The sequence below is a fragment of the Electrophorus electricus genome, chromosome 21 (assembly GCF_041902795.1).
Source record: "Electrophorus electricus isolate QZ-2024a chromosome 21, ASM4190279v1, whole genome shotgun sequence".
Lineage (NCBI taxonomy): Eukaryota > Metazoa > Chordata > Actinopteri > Gymnotiformes > Gymnotidae > Electrophorus > Electrophorus electricus.
In genome coordinates, this window is record NC_137517.1 from 11,691,070 (window position 1) to 11,706,196 (window position 15,127).

The 15,127-nt window shown below is 41.0% G+C and overlaps 1 long non-coding RNA gene across 1 annotated transcript; it reads right to left on the reverse strand.

Annotated features, from left to right (window-relative positions):
* Nucleotides 1-11,608: 11,608 nt before the first annotated feature.
* LOC145652821 (uncharacterized) lies at nucleotides 11,609-13,296 on the reverse strand. The gene is made up of 3 exons (XR_014119092.1): nucleotides 13,207-13,296; nucleotides 12,744-13,113; nucleotides 11,609-12,433 (listed from the first exon to the last, which is right to left on the reverse strand). It is a non-coding gene; the product is annotated as an uncharacterized LOC145652821 (long non-coding RNA).
* Nucleotides 13,297-15,127: the final 1,831 nt, after the last annotated feature.

The window sequence follows — 15,127 nt, forward strand, 5'->3', positions numbered from 1 at the left end:
TATGCCCGTGCCAGATTTTCTCAGGTTTTGAGAGACTTGAGGTTTATATTGCTTCCTCTGGGGCACTCCAGAAATTTCTGGGAAATAGATGCTGCTTCCTCCTCTGTGCGAATTAACGAAATGAAAAGGAGAAATATTTGGGTTGGCCATTGCCTCTGTAGGGCTTTTTTGTGGAGCTGGGATGGTCTTCACATCAGGGAAGAAGTTCTTCTTTGTACTTCCTGTTCCCCTCATGATGATCTCACTGTGGAAAACCAGAAAATATATAAAATCTTTAAATACTTTACAAATAAATATTAAATTATACCTCTAAACTGTGTGTGTTTCGTTCGATGTCGGTCATCGTACATGTGTACACGTTCGTGTTAGTATTATTGTTCATTGTTTACTGGTTGTACTCGTTATGTGTGTTTCTGCCTGTCCCTATGTTCACGCTGCAATGGTTTGTTACATATGAGTGCAGTTACCGTTGATTACTAATCTTTTGTGTCTAATAAATGTCACTACAGTTGAAAATCAGATTGTAACATTCTTAAATGGCTATTTTTATCCCCAACACTTTTTGAAAGTAAAAATGTTAATGTTTCATCTACAAGCAATCTTTCCTTCATTTATTAATTAATTTAAGTAACACACATGTTTTAGTCATCGTGTTTCTAAGGACAGAATCTGAAAACGTTCATGATTATAATCTGAAAACTCCTAAAATTTCACACGTCAAAACGCAGCGCAACTGATATTTCGTGAAACGAGAATGAATTTTAATCAAAATACAAAAGTTGTATTACAAATATATCTTAAACTACATTGCTGATACTTTTCGACGCCGACAAGTATACAAATACCATAAATGTGGACGTTCTTCCTTTTAGACCAAGCGCTGATTTAAGTGAACGCACGTGCCATCGATGATAAAAGGGATGCGAATTTAAGGGACATCAGAAACGAATCCAAAACCCAGCACTTTTCAAGAGAAATAATACGCTTTGTATATAAACACACGACGTCTCAATCTAAATAACACATGGAAATTATTTCCTTTATGCATTCTTTTCATATAGACGTTTCCCAGTTTGCCTTAAAGAGGATAGTTAGGCCTACCTTTGATATCGGAGAAATCTATAACTGACAATAATCCAATTTATCCACAGGAAAATGTGAAATAACAATTGTTGAATATCCTTGTAGTTCGTAGTTTGGTTTGTCCAGTTTGCACACTCTGTCAAAATGGTAACCATGACGCCAGTTAAGCCTTTTTATATATCTGCTTCTGTGACGTCACAAACAGCAGGTGTGACGACATAAACACGGCTGTCTCGTTTTAGCATTACTAAAATGTACTACTGGGCTGTGTATTACTGGACCTTTTGATTGATAGTTAGTGTAAGTTAAAATATCTTATTTCCTCTCAAGCGCAGACGTTGCTTCGGCAAAAAGCTCCGGTGTTCTGTCCATTAATATATTAGGCCTATCCAGCTATGCAACTGTTCATCTTATTTGTTTTTGATGCATTTTTTCAATGTATAAACCATTCACATATACACGGTAAATGTGTATAAAATTTCTTGTATTTCTAATATTAATTGAATGTTTTGCCCCCTCAGTCCCTTAACAATATCACATCATTCGAGCTCTGTTCACTTTTTTATGTGGCGCATTATAAGAACCCACATGTAAATCTCCCCATGCTGACAAACCTGTGAGTAACATATTTTCTTCCTCATCTCCCTGATGCTTTTTGTTTAATCTTGCTAGCTATTATTATTATTATTATTATTATTAAAATTTATATAGCACCTTTCTCAGACTCAAGGACACTTTACAAGCAGGTATCAGCTGTTATAGTCTCTCACATGCCAATGATTAGTTAACATGCTACCTTAAACTTCAACCTAGATTTTGGCGTTTTTTCTCCTCCTGTAATGGTACATTGGAAATGATTAGATTTCTTTGGCTAAAGCAATGTCTTCATTAAGGCCGATTTCATGTGAACTTGTTTCTTTCTTTTTTTAAATTAAATCTGGCAGACAACCTTAATAATCATAGCTTTTACACTTTGACCAGGTGGCTAAATTCACTAGGTTAGCTAGCTACCCTGAATCATCAAGAATTGATTCAGCAAACAATCAGGATAGATTTTCATTTCGTTTTTGATTCAAACATGTCAGGACAAAATAGCTAAGTAAAGGAAATAGCTAAGTTAGGTAGTTAACCACTCAAAGTAGCTTACTTTAGGTAGATATTGGTCAAAATGCACTCTTAACTAGTTACACCAGCTAGCAGCTGTGATTATGCTGTGATAAACAAATATTGACAATCATAGATTTTAGATTCCTCAAAACAACTATTCTATATTTTGATGACATCTTTGCATGTTCTGGGTCTTCATTTTTACATATGCAGAGCACTAGTGCAGTGAGGAACAAAGTGCATCAAAAATTCTGGTTGTGCACAAGTAACCTGCTAAGGTTTTAGGATTTGACTTTTAAGACAAACAGAAATTTTGATGCAGACAAGAGAGGCATGTCTTGTTTTTAAGAGGCAAATTCTTGCTCTTTTAGAAAGATTCTTATATATTATTGGTATTACAGCTTTTTTGATGTACAGCAATAAAAAAGACCTATTAATTAATAACCAGCTAGAATTTGCTTTAAAATGTAATTTGCTTTGAATAAGAGCACCTGCCAAATGCTGAAAAGCTTAAGATCTGTTCTTGGAATGTATCCTGGACACTGATGTAAACTATCAAAAAATGTATCGGGATATTCTGCTTTGTTCAGTATTGAAGCGTCTGCAAATTGTTTTTAACTTATTAGTTGCCAAAAAAATAAATGAACAAAAATAAAAAATGGAAAGACACACTGCATCATGTAGGAGCATCTTTAATGGGTATGTTAGTATTTATTCCAGCTCTGAACCCACATATTTAACCAAGCTTGGAAAACTGCATAAAGGAAAGCAAGGCAGAACAGACTGAAAACTGTCAAAATATGCCAACGTTCAGGCAAGCTTTCGGAAGAGAAACTGTCACATAAAGTGATATGGTGAGCCAGTGCATAATGCAAGAAAGAGTGAGGTAACTGGGATTAACAAATGTCTACAAAAATGATTGTAAAACTTCACATTTGAAGCTTTGAAAAGCTAATACGATTAAAGACAGCTCCATATAGTATGATTTTAAGAAAATGAAATATAAAGGATAGAAAAACAACAGGAAAACATTGCAATACATTGTTCTCTGGAATCCCAAATTTACAAATAAAAAAGAAGAAATCTATCAACAATAAAACCATTTGGGAAGCTGTTACATGACGTTATCAGGAGACCTATTCTCTTTTGAATAAATAAGATTAAATTAGATAGAAAAAGGATTCATTGTATACACCAAAGCTTGAATAAGTCTACACTTGTATGCAAAGAGAGAAGAAATTGAAGGTGTCCTAATAAATCCTCACTGGTTACACAGATCAGAATTGTCAGAACTGGGGCAAGAATGTTTTGGGTGCACCCCCCACACCTTTAAGTTTCCATACCACGGTCTGCTCCTTTTGTGAAGTAGAGCCTTGGAATAAGTTCACTGCGTGTGCTCCTGATATCTGCATGCACAACAGCCTCACGTGGTCTGGGCAAGGTGGGTCACACGTATGTAAGTGCGTCATACAAGGATGTCAGGACACAGCTAAGTGTGGATCCAAATGCAAGAGTTTATTTTCAGTACAGGCGGGAAGGAGTTGTGAGGTAAAATAGAAGGGTAGTCATAAACGGGAAGGGAATGGTGAAGAGGAGAGTCAAGGGCACAGTCCAAAGTCCAAACCAGAAGACAGAATCCGAGGTTGTCTAAGGTACTAAGAGTGAGGCATTGTCTAGGGGAAAAGCAACAGAATCAAGAAACGCTTGCTATACATGAAAATACAATACTTTGTGAGGATACTATCGGAAAAGGGAGGTTATAAAAGAAACCGAAATGAGAGACAGGTGTAATTAATCAGTATTCAGGTGAGGGTGATCTACGTCTGAGCGGAGAAAGGCTAGTGGGCAGGACTTACGCCGATACAGATATACAAAAAAATTAGCCCTTGTATGCCTCAGTTGTGGTTCTCTTCAAAATTGTTACTGTACTATTATTGAACCAATTATATCTTATATGACATTTTATAGCATTACTAACTTTGTTGTGAAGTGTCCTGCTGAATTCCTGGCTAAATCAGTGCTTACGCCCTACTCGTGATATGACTGTAATCGACTTTGACCTGATCTCCTTTTTTAATTTAGTGTAGTCCTTATATCTGCTTGCTTTTCCTTATACTAACCCTAAGATTAATCCTAACCCTGATGCTTCTAAGGTCCTAACATCTTAATTCACTTACAAACAAATACAAACAAGGGGTCTTAGAAACAAATCTGACTGGATTGTTTTGATCAACCACCCCTGTAACTTCTATGTTTCATAGACTTACTGTTATTTAAACCGTTGTTTTTAAACAGTTGTGAGAAACGTTAGCTAACCTACTAATAAGAAAGAAATAGGCTAGTATTCATCATGACTAGAGTATGCATATTTAACATTTTTTAATCTACATGTCTATCATGCTACATGTTTAACATGTTGCTTTTACTTTAGAGGCCAACAACTGATGTTAGTTGAAGCGCTGATGATGCATGGGGCTGCGCTAATACCTTTTCTCACACAATGGACACTTATTAAGTTTAATCTGAATTCAGAATGCACTCATCATGTAGGACAACTTGTCAACCACAAGATTTTTTTTTAATCTAGTTGTATTTAGCTTACATTTGTATTTTGAGCTCTAAAGAAATTAGCTGGATCCAGACCTCAGTGACCTGACAGCTGGCTAACAGCATGACTACACAGTCTGGTTTGGGTCATAAATGCCTGAAACATGACAATGTTCTTAATAATGAGCATCTAAATAACCATCTGCTTATTCAGCACTTTTTCCTTTTTTTTTTTTTTGTCTGCATAGCACAAAGTTAGTACTTAAAACCCAAACACAACACAAAAGTTAAAAGAGAACAGTGCAGTTCTATTGTGTACTGTGTGATGATTATTTTTTATGGTGTAACTGAAGTGATTAACAAAAAAACAAAATTTTATTATCTGAGAAAAGGTCAAAGTAAAAGACTTGTGGATTTAATATTGATTTTGGATTTCTATAAATTAATGTGAAAGGACTAAACTAACACGCACATACAAATCAACCATTTAACAACACTAAACATTAAATTTAAAGTAAATAAGTCTGATTGGTGGCGCTCAACATCATGGGAGTCACCTTGCTCCCCTCCACTCTCCTAACTGGATCCAACAGCAAAGATCAGAGCAGATGTCACATATATAAATATACACTGTCATGGCACGGACCCCTCCTCCTAGGCTCCTCGCTGTTTGTTTGACGTCACGTGTGTGTGTCTTCATTGCCACACCCCACCCATGTGTCACACCTGTCTCTGGTTATCTCCGTTGTTAATGTGTATATTTAAGGTCCTGGTTAGTTGTTGGTCTTTGTCGGTGTTTGACCCTATATGCACCGTGTCAATGTGCACAAACTGCTTATTGCTTGTTGTGTTTTTTGTCTCATCACTGAGTAGTACTTTGTGCTTTGGTTTCATTTTTGTCATGTTCATTAAACATCTGTGTTTATACAATGACTCGCCTTTTCATCCTGCCTCTGGAAAAAAAAGGTAAGGAAGTGACGTAACCGTCCCAATCCAACCCATGTGAAGGAATTCTTCATAGTAGTGGGCACGCTCCATGCCAGTGCAGAGGGTGAAAGCTCCACTGAGATATTTAGAGAGGGCCTGGAGATCCACGGTCAGACACTGTGGAATCCTGCCTGCCCTTCCTGGCAGTCAGAATGGTGAATCTGGAGTGTTTTACGTAACCGGAATATCGGGACAGTTATGAGGATTATGGCATGGATGAGGACTATGACAACAGTAGTCTCTGGTCAAACGTGGATTCTGACCGCTTTATGTACCCTTCAATGAAGGTGAAGGAGTCCCTCCACGAGGATCCCACTTTTGGGGTTGGAAATGGAATCAGGAAACTCCAATGACGATGAGCCCCTGGAGTCTAAGCCTTCACCCAGAGCACTCTCATCAGCAGTCTCATTCAGAAATACCTCACATTATTTTTAGACGTTTCCACTCGTACGACTGTCCTTCAGCATGACATTGATGTTGATTCTCATTCACCCATTAGACAACACCCATATCACACCAATCCCCAGAAATGTACATTGCTAAATCAAGAAACCAAGTATTTGTTAGAAAATCATCTTGCTATCCCTAGTGTTAGTCCCTGATGTTCCCCATGGTTTCTGGTGCTAAAACCAGATGGCACATACCGCTTCTACACTGACTACAGAAAAATAAATGCAGTTACTGTTTCTGATTCCTTCCCAATGCCTAGAATGGAGGATTGTGTGGATAAGATGGGGTTCAGCTAGATTTGTAAGTAAGCTTGATTTACTTTAGGGATATTAGCAAGCTCCATTAACCTCTCATGCATCTGACATTTTGGCATTTGCTACCCCTGACTGTTTTCTACAATATACGGTAATGCCTTTCGGTCTTAAAATGCTCTTCTACCTTTCAGTGTTTGATGACTATGATTTTAGGTGAGGTGCCTAACTGTGAAGTCTATTTGGATGATGTGGTTGTGTATACTAACACTTGGGAACAACATGTACAGTTGCTTGATCTTGTTTTTAAGAAGCTATTGGATGCCTCCCTTGTGCTTAATCTTGAAAAATGTGATTTTGGTAAGAGTGAGGTTGCCTACTTGGGGAAACTGGTGGGTTGTGGTAGTGTGCGTCCTCTTGATGCCAAAGTACAAGCAATCAAGTCTTTTCCTGCCCCAGAGACCAAAAGACAACTCCGACGCTTTTTGGGCATGGCAGGTTTTTATCGTTGCTTTTGTAGGAACTTCTCTGATGTTGTTTTACCCCTCACAAATTTGCTTTGTGACACCACCCCTTTTGAATGTTCACAACCCTGTCAAGATGCATTTGACTCAGTGAAAGCTGATTCAGCACTCCTGTTCTAGCAACCCCTGATTTTACTCGTCCTTTTACACTTGAGGTAGATGCCAGTGGTAGTGGAGCCGATGCTGTCCTCCTGCAAGAGGACTCACAAGGTCTAGATCACCCTATTTGTTATTTTTCTAGAAAGTTTGTGAAACATCAGCTGGCCTATAGCACTATTGAGAAGGAGGCCCTTGCGCTCCTCCTAGTGTTACAACATTTTGAGGTGTACCTTCGTGGTCATCCGTACCCCATCACCATATACACTGATGACAATCCGCTCGTGTTCTTGCAGAATATGGCTAATGCCAATCTACGCTTAATGCGTTGGTCTCTGATCATCCAAGTGTTTAATATTGACATCAAACATAAAAAGGGTTCAGAAAATGTAGCGGCAGATGCTCTTTCCAGATGTTGTCGGTTTGGGCATGTTTTGTTGTTTGTGTGCTGGAACATCCTCTGGAAGTCCACGCTTATGGGGAGGGGTGTTACGGAGAGATGTGTGTGTGTGTGTGTGTGTGTGTGTGTGTGTGTGTGTGTGTGTGTGTGTGTGTTTGTATGTGTATGTGTTCTAGATCCACTGCCAGGATTTCCAACCTGATTGAGACTCCGCCCCTTTCCTTAGCGGGTTTCTCAGCCAACTGTGTCGACCATTTAAAGTCCACTCCCAGGAGACAGGGAGTGACTGCCAATTTTGTTGGGTGTGCATTTTGTCTATGTTTTTATGTTAGGTAGGTTTCTTGTGTTGCTAGGATTAGTTAGTGTGTATTTTTATTTAATTAGTGTGGGTTTGGTTTGTTAATTTGGCTTGGGTCACTCCTGAAGACATTTGCACCAGCATGATTGATTGTTGGTTTGTTTGTTTGTTTGTTTATGAAGCATAACCTTTGTAAAATACACTGAAAAACACCCTCCATTTGTGCTTCTGTTTGTTTTGTTGCTGCTCACTTTGTCACAACTTCCATTATATTAGCCATTTGTATTTCTTTTTCCTTGTTATGGCCTCACAGCCTAGACAGGGTCGTAACAGCTCCAAGATCTTTAACAATTAGAGAAGATGTGATTTGCAGACCATTGATGTTCACTGAGTAGTTAGAGAGTAAGGACCTAGCTGTCTCTGGGCCTAATAAATGCACCTCTGTTTTGTCAGGATTAAGTAAGAGAAAGTACCTCAACATCCAATGTCTGATGTCCTTTATGCATTTGTCAATAATACTAAGCTGATATAGGTCCCGTAGTTTGGCTAAGAAATATAGCTAAGTATCATCTGCATAGCAATGAAAACTAGAACAGTGTTTATGTATAATGTCACCTAGAGGTAGCATATATATAAAGAAAAAAGCAAAGGCCCTAGATCATTGTGGGACACCATAACTAACATTGTTATATGCTGAGAAGTCTCCATTTATGTTAACAAACTGGTAGCGACCAGCTAGATAAGATTTAAATAAGGAAAGGGCTATTCCCCTAATCCCAACAACATTTTTGAGTCTATGTAGTAAAATGATGTGATCTATAGTGTCAAATGCTGCACTCAGATCAAGTAATACAAGCAAAGAGACATAATCCTGGTCAGAAGCCAACAACAGGTTATTAACTACTTTAATTAGTGCGGTCTCTGTACTATGATTAGGCCTAAACCCTGACTGAAAGCCTACATTTTTCTGATTCTGATTCAGATATGACCTTAGCTGCTGAGCTACAGCTTTTTTCTAGGATCTTGGAAGTAAATGAAAGATTTGAGATTGGCCTGTAGTTTGACAGCTCACATGGGTCAAGGTTAGATTTTTGGATAAGTGGTCTAATTACTGCTAATTTGAATGGTTTAGGAACATAGCCAATGTTCAAGGAGGAGGTTCTTAAATTTAGTAAATGTTCAGTTACTTCGGATAGGATTTCCTTAAGAAACGTGTGAGGGCAGAGTTTTTCTAAGTAGATGTGCAATTGTACTAAAAAGGAATACAGTATTATTTTGGTTATTTTCTATGAGGTTTGAGAGATAGGATGTTGGAGTGTTAATAAGTGCTTTTCTATGGAAGGCTCTCCTTCCATGCAAGCTGGAAGACTACAAGCTTAGTGTGGCACCATTTATGGGCTATTTCTCAAGTGTTGTTCAAATTTTTGCCCCTAATTTTTTTTTATTCTTAAGTGGAGCAGCAGCAAAACCGGCCTAAGATCAGAGAAACAATGTTGAACTTTTTCTTTGGAGATGCATTTGGGATGTGGTACATTAATTTGTCCACCAGAGGGAGCTGTATTACTGTAGATGTTTTAAAGGGCCAAAGTGTCAATAAATGTTATCAACTTGAGTACAAAAGATTATAGTGTATATATAAAGTAAAGTATATATAAATACATGAAATACACTAACACCAATAATACATTATTAATAATATTAACACTGCTAACATTATTGGAATAAAAAGTGATGTGTAAATATTTCCATCTTTCTATATTTTGGTGAGTTACTGTACAACTTTCTTACAGGAAGTTGCTAGGTCTGGATGGGTTCTCCATCTTGGTCATAAGTAAATGTTCCAAGAGGTTTTCCTTCCTCGTTTTCATGCGTCAGTGCCTGGAAGAGCAGGAGTGTATAAAAATGATGAGTGCGGATGACTGATGAGTGCGGATGAGTCTCTGGCGAACGAGCTGAATACATTCTTTGCTCGCTTCGAGGCTACATCTAGCAGCGCTAATGCTAGCAGCACAAATGCTAACGGCGCTAGTGCTAACAGCGCCAATGCTAACAGCGCTAATGCTAACAGCGCTAATGCTAACGGCGCTAGTGCTAACAGCGCCAATGCTAACAGCGCTAATGCTAACGGCGCTAGTGCTAATGGCACTATCGGCGCAGCCAATGGCACATGCGCGGGGCCCACCATAGAACAGCGCCCTCTCATCATCACGGAGAGTGACGTGAGGAGAGTGTTTAAAAGGGTGAATACCAGGAAGGCGATGGGACCAGACGGTATCTGCGGGAGGGTCCTCAAAGCCTGCGCAGATCAGCTAGCCCCGATTTACCGACATCTTCAATCTCTCCCTGACGCTCGGTATTGTCCGTCCAGCTTCAAGCGGTCCACCATCGTCCCCGTCCCGAAGAAACCTCGACCCTCCTCCGACCTCAATGACTACCGCCCTGTCGCCCTCACATCAGTCGTGATGAAGTGCTTTGAAAAGCTAGTCAGAGACTTCATCACATCTTCATTGCCAGCCTCCATGGACCCACTGCAGTTTGCATATCGCCACAACCGCTCCACTGACGATGCGATTGCACATCTGCTCCACACTACACTGACTCACCTGGACGAAGGGAGGGGAAATTATGTTAAAATGCTATTTGTCGACTACAGTTCAGCATTCAACACTATCATCCCCTCCCTACTCACTACTAAGTTGGGAGATCTAGGACTGCATACATCCCTGTGCGACTGGATCTCCAACTTCCTAACAGACAGACCACAATCAGTACGGGTGGGCAACTGCTCCTCAACCACCCTCACCCTCAGCACTGGAGCTCCTCAGGGTTGTGTCCTAAGCCCCCTGCTCTACTCACTGTACACCTACGACTGCACAGCCACTTCCAGCTCTAACATCATTGTCAAGTTTGCTGACGACACCGTTGTCGTGGGTCTGATCTCGGACAACGACGAGAGGGCCTACCTGGAGGAGATTAAACACCTGGAAAACTGGTGCCAGGAAAAGAATCTCCTCCTAAACGTCAGTAAGACAAAGGAGCTGATCGTGGATTGCAGCAAGAAGCAGGAGCGGCACTACCAACCTGTGAGGATCAGTGGGACCACGGTGGAGAGAGTAGATAGTTTCAGGTACCTTGGTGTTCACATCTCGCAGGACCTGTCCTGGTCCCGCCATACCAGCTCCCTGGCAAAGAAGGCTCGTCAGCGTCTTTACCACCTCAGACGCCTAAGGGACTTCAGATTGCCCTCCAAGGTACTGCGGAACTTCTACACCTGCACTATCGAGAGCATCCTCACGGGGAACATCACAGTCTGGTTTGGGAATAGCACCAAGCAGGACAGACAAGCACTCCAAAGGGTAGTGCGTTCAGCAGAGCGCATCACTCACTCGGAACTTCCTGACCTGCAGACCATCTACTACAAGCGGTGCCAGACCAAGGCCAGGAAAATTGTGAAGGACCCCATCCATCCCAACAATACACTCTTCTCTCTGTCGAGGTCAGGGAGGCGCTTCCGCTCCCTGAAGACCAAGACAGAGAGGCTGAAGAGGAGCTTCTTCCCACAGGCCATTCGGGCCCTGAATCAGGGAAACTGATAAACTGTGGGGACCACAGCGCCGTTAGCATTAGCGCTGTTAGCACTAGCGCTGTTAGCACTAGCGCCGTTAGCATTAGCGCTGTTAGCATTGGCGCTGTTAACACTAGCGCCATTAGCATTTGTGCTGCTAGCATTAGCGCTGCTAGATGTAGCCTCGAAGCGAGCAAAGAATGTATAAGGACTCTGATCCTTGTTTGGAGTCATTATTTCTAACTACTGGTTTCTCTATGTTTATGATTGCAAACACACACACACACACAAGGAAGAGGATCCAATTGCAAGAGGTTTTATTAGGGAAATCAAACAGATCAGAGGGGTCAGGCAGGTATTCGTAGTCCTGTTGATTCAAGGTCCATAACATGGGGCAGAGTCCAGGGGTGTCCAGGGCTCAGGCAGAAGTCGAAAACCGGAAAGACAAAACCATAACTGAACCATTTGGTATGCAAAATAAGGTTGGCAATACTTCATGACGTGAGTGTGAGGGAGGGGAGCTTAAGTAAGGGAGCAGTGATGAGAGAAACAATGATCAGGTGTGTGCTAGTATTCCAGTAAACCAGATTGGAGGCGTGTGTGGGAAGAGGTAGGCGTGGCAGTGCAGGGCTGAGCGTGATTCCTGGGGTTTGTAACACTCTGTCTCTCTGTGATGATCTTAGCTCATGTCTGGGCAGCTACAGGAGAGTGTGAGAGAAAGTCAGCTCCTGAAACAATGCCTGAGATACACAGAGGCCTTCACACATCCTACATACCAGATCCAAGGTACACTCTGCACTGTGGGACTGATGGGGCCTTTCATTTTTGTCAAACTACTCTTGCTAAATTATTTTCAATGTGAAAAACCAAATATAGATGTAACATATATCTATAACAACCTTGTAACCTGCTGCTAAAGATTTGTCTTCTTTTAATACCCTGTACATAATTGTTTGCATAATTGGTTGACAAAAATATAAGAAGCTCCTGATGTGGTTTTATCAGCACTGGAGCAGCATATGTTGGAGATTCTTCAACTGAAACCAACACTGCTGGAGACCATCAGGAGGACCCAGGACCTGTACAGACATCTGCAGGGCGCTGAGCGAGGTGCACACACCAGTCCTACAACACGGGGACACAATCCAGAATTAGCCAAGCTATCCTCATTTACTAAAAATGTTCACTTGCGGAACCTGAAAAATCATGTTTTCCATTTCCACTTGAGAGTAGATGAAGATGGTGGTGAGTGTAATGATTTAATTAAGGTGTAACAAATGACTTCAGTAGAAAGATAATGACTTAATAGAATTTGTACAGTTACACCTGCAAGCTGTTTTAAGTGGCACCATTTAATGAAAGGTTGTCAGAAAACAGATGCACATTACAGAAATGACTGGAGGTGTGGAAGGTATACTTTTAATAACCTCTTTACCGTTACACATCGTTGTTTTGTTGTTTTGTGTTGTGTATTCATGTCACATTAATGCACTCTTGTTCATCTTGCTCTCGTAGCTTCAGTAAAGAAGGACCATTCTGGAAGGAACAGTGGCAGTGTGTGCCAGAGCAGCTTCAGACCAGCGATCAAAGCGTCGGTCTGCTGCTCAGATCCTGCCCAGCCCTGCCTCTCCTCCAGGGCCCATGTTCATGGCCTCCACGTCCTGGTTCCACGTGAGATCTATGACACGCTGCTGGAACAGATGTGTGAGGGGAGGGGTCTGATCAGTCACGCAAGCGAACTGATCCAGCAACGCCTGCAGACCCACGGCTGACATCACATGCAGGTCCACGTGAGCCCAAGCACGCTACACACAGATTCAATTGGTTAATCGTCACATTTCATGGATAATTTTCACTGAGCTGATTTTCCTATTTCAAATGGACAATTTGTCACTGACTGTGAGGATTATTGAAGGATAAAGAGGCCCAGCGGAGGGCGAGTGGGGAATATTCATCCTTCATGTCTGTTTCAGCCAGTGGACCAGAACTTGCTCAGAAGCCTCTTAGACATCATCAGTGTCACTCAGACAACTCTAGAAGAAGCCAGCAGACTGTTGACATCTTCATCAGATGTCTCTAAAGAACAGAACCATGACGGAGAAAGAGATGATGTAGGAGTTATTTACCACTTTTTGCATCTTTCATAAATACCACACCAGTAAGAAGTGAAATTCATTTAGCTGTTAGCTAAGTCTATTTACTGGAAGAACTTCATATTGGACTAAATTATGTTTTATTGATTGACACATACGAATAATATGATTATTTTGGATTTTTGCACATTTGTAAATTATTTATTTATTTATTTTTCTTTAGTTCTGCCATCATGAAAACCTCAAAATGAAGAACAAGCTGAAGAAACCAAAAGTAGAGAAATCATATAAGATGAATAAGATGCTTTCAAAGGCTGTCAAAACATTACAGCGATTCAAACATTGAGCAACACTGTTCTATGGTGGGTCCCGCGCATGTGCCATTGTCACAAAGCAAATTTGTGAGGGGTAAAACAACATCAGAGAAGTTCCTACAAAAGCAACGATAAAAACCCGCCATGCCCAAAAAGCGTCGGAGTTGTCTTTTCGTCTCTGGGGCAGGAAAAGACTTGATTGCTTGTACTTTGGCATCAAGAGGACGCACACTACCACAACCCACCAGTTTCCCCAAGTAGGCAACCTCACTCTTACCAAAATCACATTTTTCAAGATTAAGCGCAATGGAGGCATCCAATAGCTTCTTAAAAACAAGATCAAGCAACTGTACATGTTGTTCCCAAGTTTTGGTATACACAACCACATCATCCAAATAGACTTCAGAGTTAGGCATGTCATCAAAATCTTAATCATCAAACGCTGAAAGGTAGAAGGGCATTTTAAGACTGAAAGGCATTATCGTATATTGTAGAAAACAGTCAGGGGTAGCAAATGCCAAAATGTCAGATGCAAGAGAGGTTAATGGAGCTTGCTAATAACCCTAAAGTAAATCAAGCTTACTTACAAATCTAGCTGAACCCCATCTTATCCACACAATCCTCCATTCTAGGCATTGGGAAGGAACCAGAAACAATAACTGCATTTATTTTTCTGTAGTCAGTGCAGAAGCCGTATGTGCCATCTGGTTTTAGCACCAGAAAGCATGGGGAACACCAGGCACTAACACTAGGGATAGCAAGATGATTTTCTAACAAATACTTGGTTTCTTGATTTAGCAATGTACATTTCTGGGGATTGGTATGATATGGGTGTTGTCTAATGGGTGAATGAGAATCAACATCAATGTCATGCTGAAGGACAGTCGTACGAGTGGGAACGTCTGAAAATAATGTGAGGTATTTCTGAATGAGACTGCTGATGAAGAGTGCTCTGGGTGAAGGCTTAGACTCCAGGGGCTCATCGTCATTGGAGTTTCCTGATTCCATTTCCAACCCCAAAAGTGGGATCCTCGTGGAGGGACTCCTTCACCTTCATTGAAGGGTACATAAAGCGATCGGAATCCACGTCTGACCGGAGACTACTGTTGTCATAGTCCTCATCCATGCCATAATCCTCATAACTGTCCCGATATTCCGGTTACGTAAAACCCTGCAGATTTACCATTCTGAATTCCAGGAAGGGCAAGCACGATTCCACAGAGTCTGACCATGGATCTCCAGGCCCTCCCTAAATATCCCAGTGGCGCTCTCACCCTCTGCACTGGCATGGAGCATGCCCACTACCATGAAGAGTTCCTTCACATGGGCTGGACTGGGACGGTTACATCACTTCTTTGCCTTTTTCCAGAGGCAGGATGCAAAGGTGAGTCATTGTATAAACACAGATGTTT